We start from the raw sequence: 6,000 nt of genomic DNA, 5'->3' as shown, positions 1-6,000 counted from the left end.
CATCTTGAGGGCTAGCAGGGACTTCTAGGTTCCGGAGCATGAGCCCTCCTACCATCAAGGTTGGCTCATGTAGCTAGGAGTCAGGGTCAGGTTAGGGATGCGTTTAGGAGGTGACCTGCTCCCTAATCCTGTTGTCCTGGTCGAGCAGCGACCACTACATCTGCTGATACCGCACGGCTGAGGGTTTTCCCCATCCTCAGCCGTGACAACACCACTAATCTATTAGGATAAGCATTGCTCTGGGGTAAATTAAAGGCATATATGGCCCTGTGGATTAATTTAAACTGAGTTTCCCTCAGCTTTTCTTACTCTCATCCATCCGTCTATAATCTTATCCTTCCACTCTAATTTGCCTAAAAGTGATTCCCATTGCTGAAACAGCTTGGGCTCCGTTTTCTTGTCCTCCCTGTCTCTAATCTCCCTATACACCTCAGACAGGGATATTTTACGCTCCTTGTTTTTCAACAAGTTGTCAAATTGATTCGAGACATATTCATTGCAGAAATGCATGACCTGCAGATAAGGAAGAGCTTGTCCTCCCGACAGATTATACTTTTCTTGCATCTCACTACAGGTCAAATATCTTGACTCTTTGTCATGTATGATCTGTCGTAGATTAATTATTCCCTTGGGCATCCAACTTTGGAACAATTTATTGGTTCTACCTAGTTTAAACTCCGGATGACCAAATAATGTCATATGTTTGGATGCCAAAAAGGAAAGGCCATACATCTTTCTCATCTCTTTCCACGTTACCACCGTGTCTCTAATTACCACCGGGTTTTTCAAGTCCGAGTGTAATAGCGCCAGCTTAGAATGTAAAAGTCCTCCTAAGTCATAGCCTTTAGCTAACTCCCTTTCTAATACCACATTCGAGTAGTGCACGGTCTGGTTTACCCAATCTCTACAATGGCGGAATATGCAAGGTTATACCTTCTTATGTCTGGAAATTGTACACCTCCCGCCATTTGTGTTCTCCATAGCGTTTTCAACCCAATGCTGTCACGGCCACGGTTTTGGCCGTGACTCCTTGGGAGCCGCATACTGTTGCCCGCGGTTTTGGGTTGTAGTGTCAACCGCAGCTTGAGGCATAAGGTTGTTAGCCTCAAGTGCGGTTGCCGCGGACAACAGCTATGTGTGCGGTTCCCTCGGAGTTGTGTGCGCATTTGTAAGCACTTTTGTATGTCTGTGTGCACTTTGTTTATGTTTGGTGTGCACTGACATTTTCCCTGCACTGTGGCTGTCCGTGGCAACGTTTGGTGGTATGATGTACATGTGGTGGCAGTGTCCCGGCCTTCGGGCTGACTCCCAGGACACGCTTGCCACCCATGTCGTTGCCTGTGGCAACAGCCACAGTGTGTTTGTTGTTTGGACACTTCCCCTTTAAGTTATGTTTTCCCTTCTGTGGTTTTGGAAGGGTTAACTCCCTTTCAGTGTGTGTGAGTCACGGGGTGTGTCTGATTGTTGGGTGTGGCCTCTTGGCCCTATAAAGCCTCAGTTGTAGGCAGTAGCCAGAGAGGGTGTTTCAGCCATGCTGGCTGTAGACATCCTCCTGGTTACTTACCAACTGCCAGTGGGGGCCAACCTTCTGGTCATAAGCAAATATATATATATATGTCCTTTGGTGTCTTGAAGATGTGTTTGGTTTTATGCTGTTTTTTTGCACCTATGGTCCTGGGTTCCCGTGTGTTGTGTGTTGAGTGCTCAGTCCTGTGTCTGTGGGCTGTATTTCCACATGGGTTCCAGGCTTGGTTGTCTGTGGCAGGTCAGTGTGATGTTTGTGGCAAGTACCTGCCATTGCCATAGGTTGCACTTGTTCTCCCTTCCTTGCAGCTTGGCCAGTAAGACTCCTGTTCCTCCGTATCCAGAAGGAACAGGATGTCTTACCCTGACTCCTAGCCCAGGGACCGGTCGGAGGGTAAGTCAGGGCTCCGAGGTTTCTGCGCATGGGTCCTCCTACCTTCAAGGTCGGCCCATGCAGGTAGGAGTTAGGGTCAGGTTAGGGACGCTGTAGGAGGTGACCTGCTCCCTAATCCTGTTTGTCCTGGTCAAGCAGCAACCATCATCCTTCGGCACACGGCTGAGAGTTTCCCCCATCCTCAGCCGTGACAAATGCGTGCCCTTTTCCCTCACCATATAAATTCTGTAAAGGCTTTATTGAGTGCCAATATGTCTTTATGGCGTAGGAGAATTGGTATTGTTTGCATCGGGTACAATAACTTTGGGAAGCTTATCATCTTTATTAAATGGCATTTCCCTAATAATGACAGTGGTAAACTTTTCCATCTATTTAGTTCCTGTTGAATTTTACAGATCAGTGGTGTGTAATTGAGAGCGTATAGGGAGTGAGGAGACTTGCCTATTTTTATTCCAAGGTATGTAATATATTCCTTAGCTACTTTGACTGGAAACTGTTGTAGTTCATCTGACTTCCTCCCTGCTTGTCCCCTTAGGAATAACAGTTCGCATTTAGCAATATTTACTTTGAAGCCTGAATATATACCAAACTCAATGCTTCAAAATTTTTTGTTAAGTCTCTTAGAGGGTTAGCTAGATACATTATGATATCGTCCGCAAAAAGGGACGTAAAGACCATTTGGAATCCTATTGTGATTCCTTCAAAAATCTCTTTCGATTCTAGGTATCTCGCTAGAGGCTCCAATGCAATGTTGAACAATAACGGTGACAAGGGGCATCCCTGCCGTGTGCCTTTCAACAACTGGAAGGGGTTAGACAAAAATCCTGGCAATGCTATCCACGCTCTTGGGTCTGTATACAATGCTAACAAGAATACACAAAATACTCCCTTGATTCCCATTTTTTCCAGCACTGCCAATCCCATCTTACATTGTCGAAAGCCTTTTCGGCATCTATGGTTAGCAGCGCTGGATTTGCCAAGTCAGATGCCTTGCGATAAGAATTATCTAATATCGCCAGTACTTTTCTTATATTAAACACAGCTGACCTGCCTTTGACAAACCCAACCTGTGATGGACCAATCAAGCTTGGTAAAATATTGGCTAGTCTATCTGCCCTAATTTTTTATAGGATTTTTTGGTCCACATTTATGAGAGAAATGGGTCGATAGGATGACGGCAGTGCTGGATCTTTCCCTTGCTTAGGTAGTAAACGTATGTACGCAGTATTGTCCGTCAATCGCGTTTGTTCCCCCTTCAGTATACCATTATATTGCTTCATTAATAATTGAGTGACTTCATTTCCCAGCGCTTTATAAAATTCGCCCGTGTAACCGTCAGGCCCCGGCGCCTTCCCTGACTTTAATGACTGAATTGTCCGTAAGACCTCCTCTTGCGAGATTAACCTATTTAAGTCATCTAGCTGTTCCTCCGTTACTCGAGGAAGGGAAACTCTATCTAATAAGGTATTTTTCAGTGGTTGCGGCGGGTCATCCCTGGAGTATAGGCTTTGGTAGTATGTTCTAAAAATTTCTAATACTGATTCTGGGGACGTCTGTAAGTGTCCTGACTTATCTTTCAGGGCAGGGATGCACAATTGTTCTCTAGGTCCCTTCGATAGCCTTGCCAAAATTCTGCCAGCTTTATTGCTATATTTAAAGAACATGCATTCCTTCTTAGTTCTATGCATCTCCTCCCACCTAGTGTACCAAAGTTCATAGTCTTTCTGCCAATTGCCAAGCCCGTTTCAGCTCAACCGTGCCATCAGTCAAGAAAGATGTGTACGCCTTACGTAATGTTTCAGTGGTCTCATCTATTTTCTGTTTTGTTTTCTTTTTTATGGCATAAACGTGTGAGATTATTCTTCCCCTTAATACCGCTTTGGCAGCGTCCCACAGCAAAGTCGGGTCTTCTAAATGCTCCTCATTGTCACTCATATATTCTATAAACCAAGCTTTCACAAGCTCTTGAAAATTTTCGTTATTTGCTAGAAATGTAATCTGTACCTTTCTGAACCCTATCATATAGCTCTAATTGTACAGGACAATGATCCGAAATGACCATATCTAATATTGTAATTGATCGGGTCTGATTAATAAAATCTGAAGAGACCAGAATATAGTCTATTCTGGACCATGAATCATGTGGTGCAGAATAGAAGGTATACTCCCTCCCCTCTGGGTTACCTCTCCTCCATGGATCCACTAATCCGTTATCATTCATGAACCTGTCTAACACTCTATCACGTAAACCTTGGGAGACTTTTTTTTACCATGAGCTGCTTTCTTATCTTCTCTATAATCCACTACTGCATTCATATCTCCTCCCACTATAATATTTCCTGTTGCTTCACTACCTACCACCCGACCTAGAGAGTTAAAGAAGGATCCATTCTCTCCATTCGGTCCATAAATATTAAAAATACATAACTTTCTGCCTTGATACATTATGTTTACCTTCTGCCATCTACCATCTGTATCTGCGATATGATCTATCACCTGACATTTAAAATTCTTATGAAAAAGAATCAAGGTGCCCGCTTTCTGTCCCTTCGCAGGAGAGCCAAGAGCTTTTCCTACCCACAACTTCTCCATGCGCACAAAATCCTCTCCCAACAAGTGCGTCTCCTGTAATAATGCAATATCCAGTTTACTTCGTTTCAGATGATGAAGGATCATATTACGTTTTGATGGCGAACGCAGCCCTTTAACATTCCAGGAGATCACACGCATTAGGGTTTATGCACATGGAAAGGATGTCCGCGGAAAGCATGAGCGCACAACCAGAAAATAAATTGAACCGCCCCCAAAAACACAGAACAGGTTAAAAAATATACGAAACACGTAAATTTGACTGGACTAAGCAGATTTGACAACAACCCCGAATCTGCTCCATTCTCCATCTTGACTCCTCTTTTTTCATGCCATGCAATGGCAGAATCAAACATTTTATGCATTCTACCTATATCACTTTCCCCTTCCCCCCACCCCCGACCACTATAAACCCCCATAGTAAGCCTCATCCAAGGTCTCCCCTTATAACAAACAGTAAATGAATATATGTCCCAAACATAGGTAATATTTACTAGGGTGACCCCAGGGCTTAATGTCTACCCGTTCAGCCTCATTACCATCACCTCCTGAAAGTCCCTCGAGCGAGCTGAAGGCGCTATTCAGTCCGTTCAATCTTCCGCCCAGTCACGATTCTCGACTGGTTCGTGTGATGTGGACCTCTCCAGATGATCTCTGTGGCGTTTCGTCTGCGGGGAACTGTCTGGCCCTCTCGAGATTCTTTATTCTTTCCCGCCAGTCTGCTCCTGGAGGGATCCATCTTGTCCACTTGCAGCTGAAGTGCTCTCACCGCTTCTTCAGGTGAATCAAATGTGTCCGTGCTTCCGTCAGCTTTATAGATCCGCAGGATCGCTGGGTACATTAATGCAAATCTAGTGCTACGTTGGTATAACTCCGAGCATATTTTAGAGAATGCTCTCCTTCTCTTCGCCACTTCTGCGGAGTAATCTCCAAATATAAGGAGTCTAGCTCCTTTCCATTCAAAGCTTCCAGGTTTTCTTTTGAAATGACGTAGGATGGTCACTTTGTCTTGAAAGTTCAAGTATTTAACAATGACCTGTCTGGGTCTATTATCCATCCTTTTGTCCCTTTGTTTGCCCGGGTTTATCACTCTGGAATCCGGACCCACTCTGTGTGCCCTCTCCACAATACATCTCTCTGGAATGCCTAGTAGCTCGGGCAGCACCGACTCACAAACATTTAGCAAGTCCTTTGCCGGGACCTCCTCTGGGATCCCAACAATCCTTAAATTGTTACGTCGGGACCTGTTTTCGAGGTCTTCTATACGTTCCCAAAGCTTCTTGTTCTCTGTGATCAGTCGACTAGTTTGCGCTGGTTAGCATCTGTATTGATTTCAAGCGCATGTACTCGGGATTCTGTCTCCTCAATTTGCGCGCTCTGCTGCTTTAAGTCCTCCTGTATTTGCTGCATAGAGGTTTTAATGGCTGTCGCCAGCGTAGTTTGTAGGTCCGTGGCTAAATGTGCTGCCACCTCTACAGCTAAAGATTTATAGT

Source organism: Bufo bufo, chromosome 2 (assembly GCF_905171765.1).
Source record: "Bufo bufo chromosome 2, aBufBuf1.1, whole genome shotgun sequence".
NCBI lineage: Eukaryota > Metazoa > Chordata > Amphibia > Anura > Bufonidae > Bufo > Bufo bufo.
The sequence above is the reverse complement of the archived record's forward strand: the minus strand, read 5'-3'. Positions refer to the sequence as shown.